Source organism: Microtus oregoni, unplaced genomic scaffold (genome assembly GCF_018167655.1).
Source record: "Microtus oregoni isolate MIOR12 unplaced genomic scaffold, Mior012 000019F_ref0000042, whole genome shotgun sequence".
Lineage (NCBI taxonomy): Eukaryota > Metazoa > Chordata > Mammalia > Rodentia > Cricetidae > Microtus > Microtus oregoni.
The window spans coordinates 12,820,610-12,833,899 of NW_024543078.1; the positions used below are offsets into that span (position 1 = coordinate 12,820,610).

General features: G+C 45.5%; 1 protein-coding gene and 1 pseudogene across 1 annotated transcript in view; one reads left to right on the forward strand and one right to left on the reverse strand.

Moving 5' to 3' along the window:
• The window catches only part of Sptbn1 (spectrin beta, non-erythrocytic 1), a 164,313-nt gene that overhangs the window by 97,866 nt on the left and 53,157 nt on the right, over positions 1 to 13,290 (reverse strand). The gene's annotated exons all lie outside the window — the stretch shown is intronic.
• LOC121459320 lies at positions 6,256 to 6,710 on the forward strand (annotated as a pseudogene).

Below are 13,290 nucleotides of genomic sequence, written 5' to 3' on the forward strand. Positions count from 1 at the left end.
TCATCCAAGTGCCACCAAGAAACTTGCTAATTTTGTGCACTGGCATCTACTTAGGAAGGTTGATGCCAATGCAGTCTTTATCCATAAACCAAACAGGTTAGAACATACAATCATAAAACTTCCTATGTGACATGAGTGCCCAAGTTTGGGTTCACTGTCATAGCTTTAGTCTCAGTTACCGGTCCTCATGTACAATGAATGATCCTTGTGGTGGTTTAAATGAGAAGAGCCTCATAGGCTCAGAGATTTGACTGCTTGGTCCCTAGGTGGTAGAACTGTTTAGGAAGGACTGTGGGGTGTGGTCTTGTTGGAGGGAGTATGACACTGGAGGGTGGCTTTGAGGTTTCAAAAGGCTAAGGCATTCCAGTTTCTCCTCTCTGCTTTGTCCTTGTGGATCAGATGTGAGCTCTCAGCTACTGTTCCAGCACCCTGCCTGCCTGCCATGTTCCCACTCTCCAATGATGGCCATGGAGTTACCCTTTAGAACTCTAAGCTTTTTTAAAAAAAAAAAAAAAAAAAAAACCTCTGAGTTTCCTTGGTCACAGTGTCTCTTACTAGCAATAAAAAGGTAACTAAGACAGTCATAAACCACCATCAAACTGTGTAGCTTACTAAATGTTTCCATGGGCTGGGTGCATGCTTGACGTTCACTTTTAATCCAGCACTTAGGAAACATTGGAGGGAGATTTCTGTGAGTCTGAGACCACCCTGGTCAACACAGATTTCCAGGCAGGCAGAGTGACAGAGTGAGACCCTATCTCAAAACCTGAGAAACAAAAGTTTCACGTCCATTTTCTCACGTGACTGACCCTATGGTGGTCTCCATACATACAGCACACAGGGCTGCATAGCTGGTGAGTAGCAGAGCCAACAGGTCCATGCCCAGGCTGACCGAGTCCAGTACACTCTCCGGATCTTCATTTCTTCAGTATTCTTAGTCTATCTCATCGACTAAGTAATGGTCTCTAAGCTTTTTAGAAAAGCTGGAAGGCTATAGCAAGGTAAGTCTAGAATCCGTGCGTCTCCACACACAAACCTCCACCACGTCGGCTTTAGGTCAGGGTTCGACACATTCTTTACTAGTTCACACAAAACTTGCTACTTCGAGAGCTCTGTTGTGAATGGGATTTGTTTTATTTGGTTTTGTTCCTCTTTTCATACTTGATGGATCGGCACACTAAGATTCTGCAGGGTTTAGTGCGTACGCTGTGAATGGGAACACAGGCGGTGAGATTAAGCCTCTGCTCTGAGAGCCTTTGTGCTGTCCCAGGGTGAGGAGATGAATGCTTTTCCTGCATCGCACAAACTTGAAAGGGTAAACTCTGGATGCTCATTTCCTGAAAGTCCAAACATTAACAGGACTGAAGATGTCCGGGAGAGGATGGCCAAATGCTGGATTGTGACAGGCGTTTGTATACATCTAATCCCAGGATTTAGAAAACCAACCCCAGAGCTGAAAGAGAGAGTAAGAAAATGAGGTTTCACATAAACAGTTTGGCTGAATTCTTTGACGCTTTACACTATCGTTTCCAGATTTGCCTTTCTTTTTTTTTTTTTCTTTTTTTAAGGCAAAGTTGAGCTCTGTAGCCCAGGCTGACCAGGAATCCAGTGGGCCTCTTGCTTCAGCCTCCCGTGTGCTAGGCCAACTGCTACCATCCAGTTCCTGTGACAGGCAAGCCCAGACAACATCCCTGGAGTTTTTCCTTTCAGCAAACAGAAATACTATTACTAGAATCCTTCTTCCATGACCGTGTGGGTCCGGGAAGCAGGCCCAAGTCACACCACCCTTCCACAACCTGGGACACCTTTCTACCTTGCTGCCTCCGGCCGGTTCTTACTGCCTTACCTTTTTGGCCTACCTACTCCATTAAGTAGTCACAGAGTCCATTCCCTTCTGCTTACCTCCCCCACCAGCAAAACCACAGTCAAAATCTTCCTTTAGAGGCAGACAAGATGGCTCGGCAGGTAACAGTGAGGGCCTGCCTGATGACTTAGGCTCAACATCAGGGGCCCACATGCGGGAGAGGGACAACCAACCCCCACAAACTCTCCTCTGTCCTCAATATATGTGCTCAATCATGTGTGTGCGCATGCACGCGCATAGACACCCTCCACACACACAAACACACAGAAAGAGAAATTAAAAAAGCACAACTCTTTATTACTACAACACAGTAACTCAAAGCATGAAGCAAGTTACAAAAGACCCATGTTTTACAAAGGCTAATAATCCTTTGTGGCCAGGCTGTCATATTTGTACTTTGGGATTAAGGATTTAGGAAAACTACAAGAAAAACTAAAAGAAAAGGTAAAGGTATTTCTCCACCGGTAGCAATTACTAGCTCTGCTCCTTGGAGTACGGAGTGTTCTCATTCTCCTGTCTTCCTCCCATGCCCTTCATACACACACAACAGAATCTGTACCAGAGCACCGCCAACCTAATCCTGCCCATTTCACCCTCTGTCTGTCTACCTCGTTCTACTGGTCGTGTCAGAACTGACCTCACTACCGCAAAGCAAAACAGTAAGTTACACTAGTAACAAGCACCAAGGTGCTGGGAAAGGAATGCGGTCTCCCGAGCCTTCTATCCTAACCAAACGGATCCAAGTCATTTCTTATCACATAGGCAAACCTTCCTTATATGGACAAAAGAACACCCCAGGCCAGAGGCCCCACCTTTGGCAAACAGGTGTTGCTAGGCTGGTGAATGTATTACCAGTTGGCCAGAGACCTGGGCCCTCCCTCCAGGTACTCTGTAAAGAGAGAGGTCTGAGGAATGCCATAGAGCCAGGCCTGCTCTTCTGACCTACACAGAGGAGGAAGGGCAATGCACACCGGTGGTCAGAGCTATGGGGACCGAGGTTTAGAGGGGCTTATGGGGCAGGAGAACGCACTGTTCCTGGGCAGCATAGTTTGAAAGCGAATGAAAAAGGGGAACATAAATCCGTGTGGTCCTGCCCGCAGGTATCCACACCCAAGGTAGCTTTTCCAGGAACTGTAAAGAGGAAAGGTAAAGAAACCACACTGAACAGGCACCGGGAAGGGTGGGGAGAAAGAACCAAGAGTGTGACCGGGCACAGACCTTAGCATCAAAATAGGCCTCGGAGCAGAGCGGCATACCGCCCTGTCCACGGAGAGCCAAGGTTGACCCGTCCCAGCAGCCAGCCCTCCCAGGCCAGGGGGTTCTCCTCTGCAGGCAGGGAAGTAAGCTTGGGAGAAGCAAATACACGACGCCAGCGACCGGCCAGCAACGGCGAGAGTAAGCATCATCAAATAGATCTACACCTGGGTTGTCCTCACTGCTGAGAAATCTAAGCAGAGTGGTTTTCCCTACATAAACGCCCTACATTCCTATGTGATTTTCATGTTGTTCCTGGCCAAATCTGTCAACAGGCGTCATGCTAATGAGAGTGCGGGTCGCAGGGACAGGGAGCATGCGCAGTATCTCCAGGACGCAGTCAGCGCTTCCTCCACTTGAGCTTGTGGTGATTTCTTAGCGCGATAACACAGGCTCCTGCCCACAGGATTTTGCTCGGCAGACACTGAGTCTAGGGTCTAAATAATTCACGAATGGCCCTGTCACTCAGGAGCAACAAGGCACGCCAGCTGCCTCTTTGGTGGAAGCCAGGCTCCAGGTTTCAATACTCTTAGGAACTTCTGAGACCCTCCTCTAGAAAATACCAAAATCCTTTTCTCTTTATTCTCTCCTGTTTTAATCAAGGTAATTTCTTGCTGGTAACTTCCAGTGCACCTGCTTTGGACAGGTGCCCAAGCAGACGAGCAGGAATAAAGTGGTGTTCCCAAATAAGCTACTCAGGATACTGGGACGACAGGGGCAGAGCAGCAAATACAGCTTGCCCTGCCAACTCAGCACCCTCGAACTGCCTCAAGCTCTCCCAGTCTGCCCCTGGTGCCCCTTCTCCTCTCAGTTAATAATCTAATGATCCTTGAGGACCCGCCCGGCTCAAAACTATCATCTGTAGATATATCATCTACAGCTCCCCCTCCTCCAGGAAGGCTTCCCCAGATTACACTAGCTGTGACTGTGATACCAGCTGGCTCCTTCTCAAAGAGCCTACACCGGAAGCACCAGCCTCCCTTCTGGCACCTACCACCGTCTTAGATTATTACTTATCTCTTCTTGTGTGCCAGTCTTGCCCACTTAGTTAAAATGGAGGAAGTGTACCAATTCTAAAACTCAGGAACAGAAAAACAAGGATTTTACTATCAGCTTCTGACACCGGCTGTGTAACCACGAGCTGGATCCTTAGGATGGCCTATACTCTTCCTAAAACCAAGAAATCTAAAAGAGAAGAATCTCAGGTCTCCTGAATATGACGTTCTTAGAAATATATCTTGAGCTGCTTTGGGACACCTAAGCAGTTACTCAGGACCATGTAGCTCTTTCAGAAGCCTCAACAGGGGCAAGGTTTCATGGTGGGGCTAGCTCCACAGGGCACACTGCAGAGCCTGCTCTACCCTGGTGTAACACGCAGGTCCACACCTCAGTCCTTCACATTTAGAAGACAGGAGAACTCCTCGGGTGTCAGAAATTCCTTTTCAGCATCCACCTATCTAAGCCAATCATCCTGAGCTACACATTATAAAAGCGAGCTATGAAGCTGTATGACAGAATAAGCGACTGGCATGCTGAAGGCTGCACAGCAGGCCTTCTGGCTCCTGCTGCCTTTTCAACAAGCCCAGGGCAAACCGAAAGTACAGAGGAAGGGGCGGGGACTTCGCACAGGAATCCAATCTGCAAAGTAGGCCCAGGACCTAAAATTGCAGAAAGCTCATCATTATCCTCTCTTCCGCTGACCTTCCAGAACCCAACAGCACCAGGGAGCCAGCCAACCCATACTAAGTAGGAGAGAACGGATCACCTGTGTCCCTTTATGCTAATCTTGAACCAGCTCAAAGAGTTTCCATCCCAGGGCATCCTCTGGGCCTAGCTGAGGAGCATGGGTCCCCAACAGACTCTACTGTTCAAAGACCCCTTCGATCAGTTTTTCATCTTGACCTGACCTTTCCTGTACTGTTCTTAGCAAGTCCAGAGGGAGCTTATCATCTTTTTTATTATCATCTACCCAGAAAAACATGATGTGAAACCCTAACAATGCCTTTTTTCTCTTCTACCCACTCATTTCTTTACTCAAGTCTCAAGTAGTCCAGGCTAGCCTCAAGCCTCTATGTAGCTGAAGATGATGTGGATGTTCTGAACGTCCTGTTCCTATCTATCTCTGAGAGCTGAGATTACAGGCATGAGCGGCCATTTCCCGTTTATGTGATTCTGGGGCTCCAACTTACGCTTCGGGCATGTTAGGAAAGCACCAAATTACACCCAGTCTCCCCTTATACCCCATTTAAATCATCTTTTTTGTTGTTGTTGCTGTTGTTTTTTTGTCTGTGTACCCTGGCTGCCCTGGCACTCGCACTGTAGACCAGGCTGGCCTTGAACTCAGAGATCCGCCTGTCTCTGACTCCTGAGTGCTCTCTATACCATCTTGCCTGGCCTTAAATCATCTTATAAAAGCTCCAGTAGGGGACATGCAGGAACCTGGAACTTATTTAAGCTAGTGGAGGAAGGTTAATGGTCCCAGCACATGAAAATATGAGGTTCTTCAAAACCTAAAAGCAGAACCACCATGTGGTATAGACATCCCATGTCTGGGAAAGAAAGCATGTCTTCAAAGTATTATTTACACCTCCCTGTTATTGTAACATATGACAAAGCAGTCAAGAAGTATGAGAAAACCCAATATTGAGTCAATAGAACAGATGAAACGTGGGTTGGGAGATAGTTCATGCTTACCAGGTGAGCATGGGGACCTCATTAATTTGATTAAAAAGCAAAGCTGTGGCGTGTGCTTATAATTCTAGCACTGGGGGGATAGAAACAAATGGATGCCAATCAGCCTAGTTGCCAAGTTCCCAACCAATGAGAGACCTTATCTTAGACAAGAAGGTGGGCAGCACCTGAGGAATAACACCTGAAGAGTAACTTCTCCACACACATGTACACATGTGTGCACCCACAGTCAATAACACCTGAAGAGTAACTTCTCCACACACATGTACACACGTGCGCACCCACAGTCATACACAACAAAAAGAAAAGAGGGTGAGTTACACACATGTGTGCACTAGGTTATTATTCTGCTTTAAAAAAAATGAAATCTTGTCACAAGCTACCACATGGATGAACTCTGAAGTGTTATTCAAAAAGCCAGTCAAAACTAGGAAAACAGGCTCATGTTCGTACTCAAATCTATGCCATCCAAGGGTCCATTGCAGTCCGTGCAAGTCTATGCAAGAAGACAGCCACCGTCGTGGTGCACTGCAAATGGGGAAAAGGCTCATCAAGACACACAGATGTCTCCTGGAGATGATGGAGTCACACACGCTACAGCACAAGTTACAGGAGCTCGTTCTGCTTCTGGGCAAGGAGTAATTTGTTGGTGTGAATATCCAGGTCTTGGGCCCGTGTGAAGGGTGGTGGTTTTGTGGCCCAAATTTATGTTATTCCACAGTCCATCTCCAAAGTCCTGGAGGCTTATTGCCAAAAGTATGTGGGTGAGGCCTCTAAGAAGGAGATCAAAGATATCCTCAGCCAGTGTGATTGGCCCTTGCTTGTAGGTGACCCCTGTCACTGTGAATCCAGAAAGTTCAGAGGTCATGGTGCCCGTGCTCAATACCAGAAATCCTACTGATAAGCCTATCTCAAGAAAGATCAGGATTCACCCTTGTAATTAAAAAAAAAAAAAAAGCCTAGAAAAGTACTGCTCTGCTTACACAAAACAGTGGTCCACCTCATGGAAACACAGAAACAGGAGCGTGCCTGGAGCTTGGCAGAGCGGAAGTAGAGTATGACTGGCTAGTTGTCCCTCAGTTTTACAACATTAAAAATGGTCCCGGGCTGGAGAGATGGCTCAGTGGTTAAGAGCACCGGCTGCTCTTCCAGAGGTTCTGAGTTCAATTCCCAGCAACCACATGGTGGCTCACAACCATCTGTAATGAGATCTGGCGCCCTCTGGCATGTGGGCATACATGGAGGTAGAATGTTGTATACATAATAAATAAATCTTAAAAAAAAAAAAAAAGATTTCTAAAAATGGTCCAGACACCTGTTCCATAACAGTGTGCGTGCAGTTAATACGACAGGTACATTTTCGGTCATTAGCTTTAAACACAATTAAAGAGTCTCAATAAAGACAGAGGGAAAACACACTGCCGGGCAGGGGATCGAGAATCACATGCTCCTCACGTGTGTTCCCAGAGCTGTCAGCCGATCCCTCTAAGTCCTGTTTTCCAACCTGAAGAAAATGAGAACTTTGCTGGGAGTCCTGCCAAATCTCATTTTTATAACAAAAGGCCTTATAAATTAGTTACTGACTCCAAACTGCCTCCAAGCCTTGCGTTTGCTTGGAGAGCTGCAAGTGAACCCCATTCATCAGTCATAAGTAGTGTCGGGGCTGTGAGCTCTACAGTGCCAGCCTTCATTAAAGGGCTCAAAACCTTCATCAGTCAGTATCTATGAGACTGACACCCAAAACACAAGGGACCAACTGATCCTTCAGCACAGCAGCAACCCATCATACTCAAGCAAATATTTAACTCATTTAACAGTGTAGTGGTGTGCGCCCGGATTAGCGTGGCAGATGTTAGGTTAGCTTTCCTTACTCTGAGGGTTGTGTAACACCCCATCATCAACTTCTCTGAAATACTAAGACTTGCCCACCCAGATAAAGAATGCCGATATCCCATCCAAGTGGGTTCCTATGTAATTTGCTATTAGGGATAATTTTAGGGCATTAAAGGCTCATGAAGCAATGGCTCAAGACTCTTACTGATCAAAAAAAAAATTATACTTGTAGTTGGCCTACTGAAGATTATGGAGGGGCAAATGACCAAAATCCTTACACAGGAAAGAGGTCTGTAATTTCAAGTGATTACGATCAGTACCACCAGTCCTTGTTAATGACACTTTACAACAGCCTGCATTTCTAACTCATCAAACAAAACATTAACAAGAAAAATTTCCATGAGACTTGAATAAGACTCCTAGATCATTTCTCATTTCATCCTTCCATCATCCAAGGTCAAAGGCTGCTACCATCGTCTGACAACACACAACCTACTCCTCACCCATTACATAGAAACCACTGCAAAAAAAGGCCAAAATTCACCTTAGTAATAAAACAATCCCAGCTTGCTGACTCCTTAGGATATCTCATGCCATTGGATCATTTTCCGTGCTGGCATTTAACACCCAGGGTCTTGAACATGATGGGTAAATAGTTTACATCTACACACCGGCCCTCCGTAGCTTCTAGTTCACACTGTCATGTCTTTTAAATGCCTGGTATAATAAATGTCTGCTGTTTTCTGAGAACCCCCTTCCCCTATAAACTGGTCTTGCATCTGGGCTTGACAGTTAGATACAAAAAGAAAACACGCTGTGCTTCCTGACGCATGCCCGAGAAGGGTTCTATAAGGGCGACCGCGACAGATGTCACAAATGAGACACACAAGCTATCATAGAGTCTTTCTCATAGGTCTCTGAAATGAAGTAATTGTGGGGAGAGGAGCAAGGTCCCTCAGGAATTAAAGGCTGTCTAGATAGCTGTGGAATATTAATACCATGAAAGGCAATTTGCAAGAGGGCTGGAAAAGGCAAGTCAAGGGCACCACAGGCTTTCTCTCTGCCTCTAATTTACGAGATCAGTAACATATGCTGAGGCAAATTAAGGACCTGATGCAGAAAATCTCAATTGGAATATGTAAAATGAGAAATAATACCGCCTATCAAAGACTGCTATTAATACTACAGAACTGTTTACAATGCTCTCCAAGATGAACGAGATCCACAAATTTTAAGTATTATAAGTGATCTCCTGGGGATTTATTCATATTCATTTTTTATCTTCCTCTGATGCCAAGCTACAGCTATCTCAACAAAGAGAAACTCACACCAAAGGGTCAGCATGTTCCAGCAAGAGCTAGGCTATTTGACTAGGATTTTTGTACACTCAGTATGTCCCTCTGTCCCTCTTCCTCCAACTCAGTCATTAGGCTGGGGGAGGAAAAAAATCAATGTAGCAAAAGTTTAAAGCATTTTGTTGTACTTCTTCTTTGAAACATTTTCTCTCAAATTTAGCAGCATGCAGGATCACTATAACTATAGCATGCAAACCTAAAACAGAGAAGGCCAAGTATGGAGATCATGCTAATTTTTTCAATAAAAATCAAAGTCAGGGGGCTGAGATACAGCTTGATATGGATCTTTCAGTGGTAAAGCATGTGCAAATCCCTGGGTTAGACTCCCAAAACTGCCAGGAAACAAAATGTTTAAAAATCCCAAACCCAAAGGTCTTCTTCAGTGCTTTTTCCCACCTCCTGAAATAAGGATTGAGTCATAAATGCCCTCTGAACACCAAAGCAAACGAAGCCAAAGGTCATCAGTATTGTTGGGACACCAGAACTTGTGCCCTTCAAATGCTTCCAATGCCTTTAATTCCAATGCCTGGGAGGCAGTAGGTGTATCTCTGAGTTTAAGGCCAGCCTGGTCTACAGAGTGAGTTCCAGGACAGTCAGGGCTACACGGAGAAACCCTGTACCCGAAAAGAAAACCAAAACAAAAAAAGATTTATTTTTAAGATGAAATGTGGTATGTTACTGGTAACCTTACACACACGGGTGCTATGTGCATACACTAAGCCAGGCACCTTCCACAGTAATGTGACTTCTCACAATGATCCCACAAGATACAGTTCTTGTCCTGTAGGAGAAACTTATCTACTCCCTCACAGCCAGGAATTGGCAGAGCAGAGATTTCATGGAGAAGCAGAACCCTGGGGTCACTCTCCCTTAGCAGAAGCCTTGAGATGAACAGTTCTGGATGCCTGCCAAACCCAGAAAGGTCTGCAAGCGTTGGCCCTAAGAGAAAATCCCAATGGCACCTGCACAGTCAGACTGAGAATCTCTGAGTTTGTACCGTTTTTGAAGGCTGCAGAGAGTATAGACCAATGAGAAAATGGGTATAATGCTAAAACTAGAATAACAGGGAAGTAAGTATATCCAAATACTGGCCTTTGTTGATTTATTTATCCTAACACCTCACACAATCCTCTTGTGCCTCTAATACCTAGCACGCCTATAAACAGAACCAAGCTCCTGGTCCCCTCTCGTCCACTCTACAACCCTTGCAGAGCAAGTCTGAGGGTCCAAACTCAGCAGTTGAAGACCTGTTGTTGACTGAGGAGTGGAGTGCGTCCCAATACTATTTCAGATTTGGAGGTGGGGTTTCCAAGGCTTGTCTCACCGTGGGGTAGAGGGTGGGGGCGCTTATCTCTAGATAGGGCGCCTGCCAGGAGTTGGATCCAGTGCTGTGGTTGGTAAAATCAAAAGGCACTGTCTCCTGAAGGAGCACAACAGTTTCCTAAAGGCCTCCTTCCCTTGGCCTCTCATCTCTGTCACTCTGAGATAGATCTCCGATCCCACCATCCCCAGGACTTCGTGACAGTTCTCAGGTGAACTGTCAGGGGCTTCAGGCACTCTGGAAATGGGAACTTCAGGAAGGCCTTCTGTTAAAAATGGGGTGGCTGCAGGCCTTCCATGTGCTGAGCTGAACCTCCCTTCTAGGATAAGCAGCAAGCTCTTTGACTTTTCTGTCCACTCCTATACATGACTCCCTTCCACTCCCTCGGCCTGGAATCCCTTCCACATGCTGACACTGCCTCTCCTTTGTGAGGACAGAGCTCCTCTCAAGATGGCTGATCTTTCCAGCCCTGACCCGATGCCTGGCACAAAGCAGACACCAAGTATTAGCACATTCACCCCATTCGCTAATAAATGACTAAGCCAGTAAGACTCTGATTCACAAAGCTAATAAATTAAAAAAAAAACCACTTAGCAGTACTTTAAGATGCACCTGTTAATGTCTAATGACATTAATAAAATCTAATTATTTGACTAACATCAGCATTTTAAAAAGTAGAAAAGAAAAATATCCCAGCAGTTCACGGAACACCAGTAAACAGTAGTTTGTAAATTTGAAGTAGGTGCTCACACACACACACACACACACACACACACACACACAAATGCCTCCATAAAAATACATTTATCTAGCAATGAAATTACTAATATAAACTACACTTATTCCTGGCAATGTGATCAAAAAGTGATTCTTTCAAAATGGTGAAGCAGTTACTAACCAAATCAACTGTGATACTCGAAGTCTTCCATTTATTTTAAAGAACATTTTCCTCCACTGTAAAACTTAGTTTGAGTGTGCCAATTAAGATGGCTTCCTAAATGGGGGAACATTAAAAACAAAAAACAAAACAAACAAAAACCACCTACACTTGGGAATGCCTGAAGATTACAGCTGATTAAATTCGCCAAGGGAACTGCACACCTGTTAACACTGTAGTTGAGTTTTAGGTTTCACACTGATATCAGGTCATCCTTAAGCCCCTCCTCCCCTCCATCCTGTATTTCTTAAAGCAGTCTTGAATACCTCTACATTATTTACAAGCACCCACGCCATCACTGGCCTTTCTTTGGATGTCTGGAACCAGAGGATAGTTAGGTGTGCTTAGGGGCCTGGCAGCGGAGCAACTGGTTCTGGGTATAAACTTGTGTGTGTCAACAGTAGATATATAAAGAGCTAAGGGATTTGGTGTGGAAACTTATTTCTCCAAAATCAGTACCACAAACAGCTTCAGGACCCATGGCACTGTCACAGATATGTTCCCAAGTAAAGAATAAAATCTAACCACGGGGCAAAGCTGGCTAAATTGCATACTGTTATTACTGCAGGCTTAGGAAAGTCACGTTGTTGTTGTTGCTGTTTGTCAGCCACAAGAGGAAAAGAGGCAATTGGCTACAGGCTGCTATAAACTACAGCAGAGCAGAGGGTATGGTCATTGTTTTAGCTACTGCCTCTGGCTATTATAGCAGAAGGATCTATTCTAGGGACCCAGTTGTAATATTCCATCCCTGTCATGCTTGCCACCAGTCACCAAATGTCTTATGTCCTTGTCACAGTGGAGAATTACAAGAGGAAAACAGTGGCTACACTTGTAAGAATGACCCATTAAATTCTTAAACTCAAATCAGACCATGGAGGTGCACACCTTTAATCTTAGCACTTGGGAGGGAGAGGCAGGCCAATCTTCGGGAGTTCCAAGGCTTCAGTCAGACTCCGGCTCTAACTCCAACTGTTCACTTCTGATCAAGGCACTCTGAAAAGGTGGGCATAGTGCTCCCTGAGTGAGCCCTCATTTCCTTTCAGGACATATGGAAAGTAAAGAAGCAAATATGGGAAAGCTGCAAAAAGACAGTAACCTGAAGGAAGAAGGGTCAAAGGACTCCAGCTTTAACCCTTGTGACTCTCAAGAGCAAAATCTAGGCACTTCTAATAGAAAAGAGGCAGAGGTCAACATTCAGCATATACTGGGCCATACCTGCTTATAGACACACGCTTCCGAGAGCATCTGCTGACCTCCCAGGAGACAGATCAGACACTGAAGGGATTCAACTCTAAGACAATGACTCTCTGATGGGGGAAAGGTTAAACTCCAAGATTCTGACACCAAAGTGGCCTTGCTTCTGTTCTACTAAAGGCGAGAAATCTGTCTTGGTCCAGGTTGCCGAAGCAGTGAAACCATCGACTGGGTGGCTTAGACAATGCAGATTGCTGCTTACAGTTCTCAGTGCTAGACCGGAGGGTCCCAGCATAACCAGGTTCTTGGTGAAAGCTTCCTCCCTGGTTTACAAATCTCCTCTCATATTTTCAGAGGACAGATAAAAAGGCCGTGTATCACGGACACTAGTCCCAACCTTGAGGCTCTTCCCTCACAGTGTGATCACCTCCCAGTCTCACCTTTTAACACTATCATATTGGGAACCAGGGTTTCAGCTAACAACATGAAGAGGAATGCAGATTCGGTACGTATCCTTTTTAATATTGTACATGGAAAATCCTCGAAAGATTTGCATCAACCTTGGTTTTGGTTTACTTTTGGGGGGGGGGCAGGGTGGATGGTTGGTCTTTTTAAGACAGGGAGTCATTAATAGTCCTAACTAGCCAGGAACTCACTACGAAGACCTGACTGGCCTCAGACTTGCTGAGTCCTCCTGCCTCAGCCTCCACAGTGCTGGGGATTACAGGTGTATACAACGATGCCTAGTTTGCACATGACTTTTAAAAGGATTATCTTCCCCAAGTGGAGTGGGAAAGGGTCAGAGGAAGAATACACTTGTCCCCTTCTGAATGCTCAGTTT